The sequence below is a fragment of the Dromiciops gliroides genome, chromosome 1 (genome assembly GCF_019393635.1).
Source record: "Dromiciops gliroides isolate mDroGli1 chromosome 1, mDroGli1.pri, whole genome shotgun sequence".
Lineage (NCBI taxonomy): Eukaryota > Metazoa > Chordata > Mammalia > Microbiotheria > Microbiotheriidae > Dromiciops > Dromiciops gliroides.
In genome coordinates this window covers 27,423,306-27,433,733 of record NC_057861.1, presented here as the reverse complement: position 1 = coordinate 27,433,733, position 10,428 = coordinate 27,423,306, and the positions used below count along the sequence as shown (strand labels likewise).

Below are 10,428 nucleotides of genomic sequence, written 5' to 3'. Positions count from 1 at the left end.
CTGCAGTTTCAAGTGTAATCATCTTTTTATTATACTATATCATGGAAATGCTGGTTTTATTCCATAAATTAAAAATAAAATAAATAAATGTGGGGAAAAAAAGAAATTCAAATGGTTGGACACTAATACTGGAAAAGTAGAGATAAAACTTCCCTAACTTTTTTTTTTTTTTTTTTTTTTTTTTTGGTGAGGCAGTTGGGGTTAAGTGACTTGCCCAGGGTCACACAGCTAGTAAGTGTTAAGTGTCAGAGACCGGATTTGAACTCAGGTACTCCTGAATCCAGGGCCGGTGCCTTATCCACTGCGCCATCTAGCTGCCCCAACTTCCCTAACTTTAATCTTCAGTTTTCCAGAGACAGCATGTGGGAGGGGTTGTGATGACATATAATCTGGTGAAATCTAAAATTTACTAATGGAGTTACCTTGGTTGAACCAGTTCATCTTTTTTGAGACTAATCTCTAACACAGGGATAATTTTTTTTGGGTCTGATTCACAGTTTATGTAGAGGTATTTTCACAATTCTAAGGTATTGTCATCATTATTATTCTTGTTCCCATTACTACCATTGTAATTAAAAGATGAATGTGGGGCAGCTAGGTGGTGAAGTGGATAGAGCACTGGCCCTGGAGTCAGGAGTACCTGAGTTCAAATCTGGCCTCAGACACTTAACACTTATTAGCTGTGTGACCCTGGGCAAGTCACTTAACCCCAATTGCCTCACTAAAAAAAAAAAAAAGATGAATGTGATTTCCATAAGACTTTTTCAGCCTTTTGACCTACTATGTTGAGGTGGGCTTGCCATATCTACAGGTGAAGTCACAGAATCTGAGTTGGAAGGAACCTCAGTGTCTGCCCAGTCTAATTAGTACAGAGGCAAGAAATCCTTTATACTGCCATAGAAAGTTCTATCCACTTTGACACCTAGATTCCTCTGTTCACTTAATAATTACAATTTAAAATACAGGATTTTGTATAAAAAGAAATGCTGGATTTTGAATGAATAGATCTGGATTTGAATCTTGGTTGTAATGTTATATCCCCTCTGACAACTGGGTAAAAAAAAAAGTGGGGTAAGCAAACCTCAGTTTTTTCGTCTCAAAAGGGGAATAGTAAAACTTGAGGCAGGCAAAAAGAAATACTGAGGGTTGTCACAAACCATGAAGTACTTTGAAGATGGGAGTTTTTTGGGAAGAATTATATGAACTGAATCAAGGTGAAGTGAGCAGAACCAGAAGAACATTGTATACAGCAACAGCAACATTGTAATGATGACTATGAAAGACCGGTGAAGACAATGAGCCAAAACAATTCCAGAGGACTTATGATGAAAAATGTCGTCTATCTCCAAAGAGAGAACTGATGAAATCTGAGTGCAGATTGAAGCATCCTTTTTTCATTTTTAAAAATTTTCCTTTTTTTTTTGTCGATATGGCTCATATGGAAATATATTTTGGTAATTTCACATATGTAATTGCTGCTGCTGCTGCTACTACTACTACTACTACTACTACTACTGCGGTTACTACTACTACTATGGTTACTAATACTACTAACTGTGCTAAGCACTGGGGATACAGAGAAAGACAAAAACTAGTCCCTATTCTGAAGGAGGTCACAACTTTATGCAGGAGACAACATGTAAACAGCTATGTACAAATTGGATATGCACACACAGACAGGTTAATATAGGATACATATACAGGTTGAATTGCGGCAGAAGATGAGATTTTTGTTGGGACTTGAGGGAAACCAGAAAATCTGAGACATGGAGATGAGGAGAGATTTCTAGGCACTGGAAGCAACTGATGAAAATGCCTGGAGTCAGGAGGTGGCGTGTCTTGTGTGAGGAAGAGTAAAGGGGCTAGTGCCACTGGATGGCAGGGTATGTGGGAATGATGAGGATGTAAGAAGACTGGAAAGGTAGGAAGGGACTGGATTCTGAAGGGCTTTTGATTCCTTGTTAATGACGAAAAACAAAACAAAACAAAACCAAAAACAACCCCCCTCCCCCAACATCATATCACTCACTAGGACAAAACATTTTCGTGGAGGCTCTTTTACATCAAGGTATCTCCTATCACTATGTAAAGCTTGTTCAGGGGTTCTTGGAAGATGAAGCACATTGCTCATCAGAAGTAAACAACCCTGTTTAGTGATCCTCTATTAACAAATATCAGGTGCCTAACTGCATTGGTACAGAGTTTCCTTTTTTTTTTTTCTTTTTTTGGTGAGGCAATTGGTGTTGTGACTTGCCCAGGGTCACACAGTAAGTGCCAAGTGTCTGAGGCTGGATTTGAACTCAGGCCCTCCTGAATCCAGGGCCAGTGCTTTACCCACTGTGCCACCTAGCTACCCCTCAGAGTTTCCTATTCTGGAAGTTTCCTCTGTTAATGAAATCAGAGGTCCAGTCTCAATTAAAAATATAAAATGAGAAATGGACAACAGAAATGCCATTGTCTCCAATTATAATAATTCCATCCAAAAGTTAAACCAATATAAATTGTTGTTTGTCCTTTGTTTTCAAAGAGGACCAATGACATTATGGGGTGATGTCTTGACTTGTGCCATGACTTGGATTTAAGTGAGGCAGAGTTGCACAAAATCATTAGTCTCACTCCCTCTTCCAGACACATCATCAGAGTCCAGTAGCAAGACAAAAGTCAAGATGATTGGTAATGGTCTGGGATGTAGGGATGACGTTGGCATTTTCTATGTCTGACCAAGCTCTAAGCCCTCCACAGCATCTGTTTCTGCCAACTTCATCATGGCTGTTGGAACAGGTTGTTCTTATCTGCCTGTTCTATCAGGGGAAGTCTTTACATGCTTGGGTTAGACATCCCTGTCAGTTACCCTCAACCTGGTTTAACCTGTCTGCTGAGATGGTTTTACTGGGGAATGGTGACTAATTGCTACAAGATAGTGCAGATAGAGGAGATGGGTCTAAAACTGAAAGGAGAAGAAGAATGGATAGCATTGTTCTTGAAAAATCACAAAGCATTTTTTTTTCTGATCCCAAGCTTCTCCTAGTAGCTAAGTTTTTCTCTTCAGTCTGAATGTTATCAGTTTTGCTATATGGCATTGAGTCCTGGAATGTCATTGCTACCCAAGAGGTAAAATAGAGCCTCCTACACAAAGTGAAGGGGCAGCCCACAATGGAAATAAGCAGGCTTCAACCAGTAACCAACAGGTAGCTCTGAAGAAGAGACCATCAAATTATGGTATAAAACAAAGATTGTCAAGTGGTGAAAGCGTGGGATAACAGGTTCCTTCACAATGTCAGGAGAAAGGCTTCCCCCATCTTGAGTAGACAGACCTCCTGCGTCAAACTTCCAGGAGAACATGGGTAAGAGTCATGTAGGATGGGCAGGCATGACATCTGCATCATTAGTGGGAAATCTTAAATCACCCATCTGTTTGAACATTTGAGTATTATTATCCTCCACAGGTCTCTGTGTTAAAATGTGAATATTCCTGGGAAGGGTAATTCACTCAATCAATTCATATTAAGGTGTTAATGGCTTAGATGAGAATAATAACCGTCACTTTATATAGTGCCTTATATTATTTCTCTTGATTGCAAACTGAAGGCCCCCGGGGATGAGGGATGGTATGTGTGCTCTTTGTTAGTGGAGGCCATGGGAAAGTCACCTTTCTCTGAATGCTTTCTCAAGCTCAGTGGAACAGTGACTTAGGGATTCCCTCAGCAGTGTAGACCAAGATACACCCTTGATTTTCATTCCATTTAACTGCTATCCATATCCTCATCTAAATCTTTACAGGGGATCCCCTTGAGGTGATCCTTTGGCATTCCATGGTTACCTATGCTAATGCTTGGGTGGCTGGGTGGTAGAGTAGATAGTGTCAGACTACTGTCAGGAGGTCCTGAGATCAAATCCAGCCTCAGGCACTTACTAGTTATATGACCCTGAGCAAATGACTTACCTTTATCTGTTAGGTTGTTAGGATAAAATGAAATAATATCTAAAAAGTACTTTGTAAACTTTAAAACAATATGTCAATATTAATTATTGTTATTAATCAAATATCCTTTTATCTCTATACTTGACAGGTCCATTTCTTATTGCCATCATATAATCTTCAAGTATAACTTTTGTGTTGCTGCCTGTGTTTGATTTGTCCCAGACTATGCCCATGAGAGGAAGTGGTGACTAGTGGATAAAAAACTGGCTATGGAGACAGGAAAACCTGGGTTCAAGCCCTGCCTCTGACACATGCTGGGGTGTGATTTGGGGCAAAACCATGAATAATTTCTTAGTTACCCAGGCAACTTTTTTTTTTCAGGGTAATGAGGGTTAGGTGACTTTTCCAGGGTCACATGGCTAGTAGGTGCAAAGTGTCTGAGACTGGATTTGAACTCAGCTCCTCCTGAATCCAGGGCCAGTGCTTTATCCACTGGGCTACCTAGTTGCCTCCCCACCCCAACAACTTTCTAAGGCTACAGGCAAATCTTGGAGATATTTAGTTTGGTTCTAGACAATAAAGTGAATATTGAAATAAATTGAGTCACATGAATTTTTTGGTTTCCCAGTACATATAAAAGTTCTGCTTACACTATATTGTAGTCTATTAAGTGTGTAATAGTGTTGTCTAAGAAAAGTACATACCTTAATTTAAAACTTTTTGTGGTTTAATTTTTAGCCATGACTGACTCACTTTGACCCTATTTGGGGTTTTCTTGGCAGAGATACTGGAGGGGTTTGCCATTTCCTTCTCCAGCTCATTCTACAGATGAGGAAACTGAGGCAAACAGGGTTAAGGGACTTGCCCAGGGTCACACAGCTAGGAAGCATCTGATGTCAGATTTGAACTCAGGAAGATGAGTCTTCCTGACTCCAGGTTCAGCACTCTATCTACTGTGCCTCCCAGTATTTAAACTATTAAAAATACTTTAGTGCTAAAAAATGCTAGCCATCATATGAGCTACAGCTAGTCCTAATCTTTTTTTGCTGGTGGAGGGTCTTGCCTCAGTTTGGACAGCTGCCGACTGATCAGGGTGGTTGTTGCTGAAGGTTGGGATGATGGTGGCAATTTTTTTTTTTGTGATTTAAAAAAAAGTTTATTACAATGTACAATAGACTAAGATGACACAATCTTGACTGCAGGTGGCAACAGATGTTGAAGTAGGAAATGCAGATGTCACAAAGCAAGAAAGAAACCAAAAGGAATCACCATCTTATCTACACAGGAACGTCTACTTTTTTTTTTTATTTTGCAGGGCAATGGGGGTTAAGTGACTTGCCCAGGGTCACACAGCCAGTAAGTATCAAGTGTCTGAGGCCACATTTGAACTCAGGAACTCCTGAATCCAGGGCCGGTGCTTTATCCACTTCACCACCTAGCCACCCCCTAGGAACATCTACTTTTTGTCAGATTTCTTAATTCCACCACTGGCAAGTGGTCCCTTCCCAGAAGCTTTTGCTTTTAACTCTTCCAGTTTTTTCTGTTCTTCTTTTTGTTTTTGTTTGAAAGCTATACCTTCCTCATCCATTTCCTTGGTTTGCTTCTTGGACTGTTTCAGAGGCTTCTTCTTACCACCCTAGTGACCCAACATCGTGCAAGCTGCTCAGCTTCCCCAAGCCCCGACAATTTCTTAAAATAAGGCGACAGTGAAATTCGCCAAATTTATGGACTCTTCCTATCACAAAAGAGTTCTCTGTGACATGTGATGCTGGTTTGTGGCATTTTACTCACAGTAGAAGTTCTCCCAAAATTGGAATCAATTCTCTCAAACCCTGCCACTGCTTTATCAACTCAACTTATGTAATATTCTTCGTATTGTTGTGTCTCAGAGAATAGGGAGGCCCAAGGAGAGGGAGAAAGGTGGGGTAATAGCCAGTCAGTGGGGCAGTCAGAACATATACATTTATCAATTAAGTTTGCTGTCTTATATGGGCAAGGTTCATGCGCCCCAAAACAACGACGATAGTAACATCAAAGATCACTGATCACAGATCACCAAAAGAGATACAATAATGAAAAAGTTTTCTTGGGGGCAGCGGGGTGGCACAGTGGATAAAGCGCTGGCCCTGGATTCAGGAGGACCTGAGTTCAAATCCAGCCTCAGACACTTGACACTTACTAGCTGTGTGACCCTGGGCAAGTCACTTAACCCTCATTGCCCCGCAAAAAAAAAAAAAGTTTGAAATATTGTAAGAATAAAAAAAATATTGTAAGAACGACCACAGAGATGAAATGTGAGCACGTGCTATTGGAAAAATGGCATCAATAGACTTGCTCGATGCAAGGTTGCCACAAACCTTCAATTTGTAAGAAACATAATATCTTCTAGGCACAAGAAAGCAAAGAGCAATAAAGCAAGGTATGCCTGTATATGTGTTATATTCCTCACATCCTGTGAGAATTCAACTGCAAACCTTGAAGCACTTTGCAAATGTTAGGAACTACTGTGATGCTTATAAATTGCAGGGAAGTTGCTGATCTTCTTTGGAGAATGGATTTCCTTTCCCTGAATTTGTGGGTAACAATGACATCCCCATTCCTGCCTGGAAAAAAAGAAAGACCATCATGTACCACTTACTTGTATGACTTTGGACTTTGGGTTTCAATTTCTTCATCTGTGTGTGAATTGATGCCCCAGAATTTTGATTTTTCAGAAGTTGTGAAATTTCACAGCATTGACAGAAGATTATGGGTGTTATGAATTCTGTTTCAGGAAGCATAGACCTAGTCAACTAGTCCACTGACATTTATTAAACGGCTACAATGTGGCAGGCACTGTGCTAAATGCTGGGGATACAAAGAAAGGCAAAGGACAATTATTGTTCTCAAGGAGCCCACAGGCTAATGGGGAGACAACATGCAGACAGGCAGGGATGAACAAGATAAATCGGGGTAGCCCCAGAGGGAAGGCACTGAGATTAAGAAGGCCTGGGAATGCAGAAGGTGGGATTTTAGTGGAGACTTAAAGGAAGCTGAGGAAGACAGGAGGTGGACATGAGAAGGGAGAGTATTCCAAGCATGGGGGACAGTCAGAGAAAATGTTGAGAACCAGGGATAAAGTATCTTGTTTGAGGAACAGCCAGGAGGCCAGGGTCACTGAACTGCAGAGTTCTTGGCAAGAAAGTAAAGTATAAGAAGACTGGAAAGGTAGGGGTGTGTGTGTGTGTGTGTGTGTGTGTGTGTGTGTGTGTGTGTGTTAAGGGCATGTAATGAAGCTAGTTGGCACAGTGAATAGAACCCCCAGAGCTAGGAAGACCTAAGTTCAAATGTGACCTCAAACACAGCCGTGTGACCTTGGGCAAGTCACTTATCTCTGCCTCATTTTCTCATCTGTAAAATAAACTGGAGAAGGAAATGGCAAACCACTATAGTATCTTTGCTAAGAAAATGCCAAATGGGATCATGGAGAGTTGGACAGAACTGAATGACAACAACAACAAAATGACGAGTTTTGAATGTCGAACTGAGAGTTTTATATTTGATCCTGGAGAGACACTGGAGTTTATTGACTAGGGGGGCTTGTGTGGTCTGAGCGGGGCTTTAGGACAATCTAGACCTTGATGGGATCTTAGAAGTCATCTTGTTTAACTCTTTTTTTTTTTTTTTTTTACAGAGGATGAAATTGAGACCCAGAGAAGTTAGGTGACACACAGGTAGTACAGTGCAGAGTAGGGATTTACACACAGTCAGTCTCTCTGGCTCCAGAGCCACTAGGACCATTGAAAGTATGCTCAGAATTTATCAGTCTCATTGCATAGAACCTTTTCCCAGCTTCCTCTTCCCTTTGGGTCCTAGAAATGGACCTAAAGTTTAAATAATGATAACACATTTACCTCTAAAGTTTGCAAAGCATTTAACACACATTTTCTTATACCAGTATCAGAACAGCTCATGAAGTAGGTGCTACTCTTGGGCCCATTTTCCAGAAGAGGAAACTGAATTGGGATAGAGGTGATTTCTTCCAGATCACACAGTTAATGAGTGTCAAAGGCAGGATTTAAAGCCAAATCTTCCTGACTTCAAGTTAAGCACACCACCATCCACCAGGCAATAATATCCTTTGTTTGCCCAGTACAGAACACAGGGAAACTTATTTTCTGGGACTTGGAGAGAATTCTGTTCATGGACTAGTGTTGCTCTGGCAGGATCCTCCCTGCTACTCCCCACTTGTGGGACTGAGTTTTTGAAATTCTCTGAAGGACTTTTTTTTTTTTTTTTTGCAGGGCAATGAGGGTTAAGTGACTTGCCCAGGGTCACACAGCTAGTTATGTGTCAAGTGTCTGAGGCTGGATTTGAACTCAGGGAGTCCTGAATCTAGGGCCGGTGCTTTATCCACTTCACCACCTAGCTGCCCCCTCTGAAGGACTTTGCAAATAATATCCCAGGTGGCATGCTTTCCCACTGGACTGGGCTCAGCTGAGTCTTTCCTGTCTTGATTCACTTACAAATGGGATTAAGTAATGTAAATCCCAGCTCTGACATTAACTAGATGTGTGATTTTGGGTAAGTCATTTAACCTTAATGCCCTTAATCTGTAAAATGGGTAGGTAGGGAGAGGCTGTGGACAGCATCAAAGCATCAAAGGTGTCTTCTGATTCTTGATCCTATGAGCTATCTCCTAACTATGGTACTCTGGTGAGTTGAATGTGAAAAGAATGCCTTCTGTTTTTGCGCAAGGCATTTTAAAAAAGTGTATCTAAGCCCTTTCAAGGCCCATAAGACATTTCAAAAGTTAAAATGACTTGAGTCAGGCAGTGAGGTGAGCGATATAGTGTATTGAGGTGGTGGAGGGAAGAGGTTTTTTTGTTTTTCGTTTATTTTTTTTGTTTGTTTGTTTTAGGTGAGGCAATTGGGGTTAAGTGACTTGCCCAGGGTCACACAGCTAGTAAGTGTTGAGTGTCTGAGGTTGGATTTGAACTCAGGTCTTCCTGACTCCAGGGCCGGTGCTCTATCTACTGCGCCACCTAGCTGCCCCTGAGGGAAGAGGTTTTAATGACACTCATACCTCTCTTCTAGTTTTTTTCTCTCTCCCTCTCCACCCTTGCCCTCCCCTCTCCTCTTCTCGAATTGTTTTTTTTCCTTCCTTGTCTACAATATAAACTATCAACAACTTGCCCCATCTCTATCTTTTTAACTTTTTTTTTGTCTAAGTCATCTTCCTTAAGAAGAGATTAGTGCCCCCTTGTCACCTGAAATTATTTAGAAGTGGAATGAGGGTGTGTGTGTGTGTGTGTGTGTGTGTGTGTGTGTGTGTGTGTGTGTGTGTGTGTGTGTGTGTGTGTGTGTGAAAACCTCATTCTTCAGGCCCCTCACAGCTGTGTTTAACTCAGACAATAGCTCCAGAAGCCACTTTTAATTTATTTGGTGCCTTTGGCTTGGGTGTAGCAGAGAGTCTGTGAAGGTACTGGAGAGAAAAATTGAATGGGAAGTTTTGGAGGTGGGTATTGTAGGGTTGGCCAAAACCTGAAGCTCATTCATTAACCCTTTGAACCCTTCACTTCTTGCTAGGGGGTATGTGTGTGTGTGTCTACTTACTCACCAGGATCTAGAGTGATCTCATTAATGTTTGCCAGCCTTTACTATTGGTGATGGTGGGAGGATGGCGGGAGGAGGGGCAAGAGTTTTGATCAGGGGCTAGACCTGGAAGAGGTTGACTGACTTAGGGCAAGTGGGTAGTAAGTGCCGAGACTTGATTCGGGTCTTCTGATCCCAAATCCTGGGTCCTTGATAGGAGAGCTGACTTAGAGCTGTCCCATTAACCCTTTGCTAGTCTTTATTCTCAGTTTTTTTTGGGGGTGTGTGTGTCCCATGACAGTGTTTGGCATCAGACCTGTCCTCATTAACCCTTTGTTAGCCTCTGAGCCTTGTATGAAGGAGGAGGGGTTAGAGGACAATGTGTGAGATCTAAATCTCATTATTAACCCTTTGCTCTGGGTTTGCAAGTGGGATCCTTTCTATGTCTGGGATCCCGAGGCATATCATTAACCCTTTGCTCGCCTTCATTCCCTGCTGGGGTTAAGGGTGTGCTTATAGCAGCTCAGACCTAGACTCATCTCTCTCATTAACCCTTTGCTAGACTCAACTTTCAGATGGGGGGGGGTGGGAATCGGTCTAGTGAGCTACTTATGCCTACCCTAGGCTGTCCTCTAGGCTCATTCAGGAGGACGGAGGGTGGGGGCGGGGATTCCTACTTCCAGGATCTCCAGAAGAGTCTCTACAGTGGAGTGGGTGGGGGCATAGGGCGACCTCCACACCACTTTGACCCCTTTTCTCTCTTCCTCTGGGAACCCCTCCAACGAGCAACAAGTGCCTCCCCCCTCCTCCGCCCCCGGAGGCTGGGGCTCTACTTGAACTGGGGCAAGAGGTCTTGGGTATCACCTGAGGAGAGGCAGGGCGGGATCCTAGGGCCACTGGTGGGGGACTACTTTGGGGGCGGAGCGGGGCCA

General features: G+C 42.3%; 1 pseudogene; it reads right to left on the bottom strand.

Moving 5' to 3' along the window:
- Window positions 1-5,068: 5,068 nt before the first annotated feature.
- LOC122737240 lies at window positions 5,069-5,573 on the bottom strand (annotated as a pseudogene).
- Between the last annotated feature and the right edge of the window lie 4,855 nt (window positions 5,574-10,428).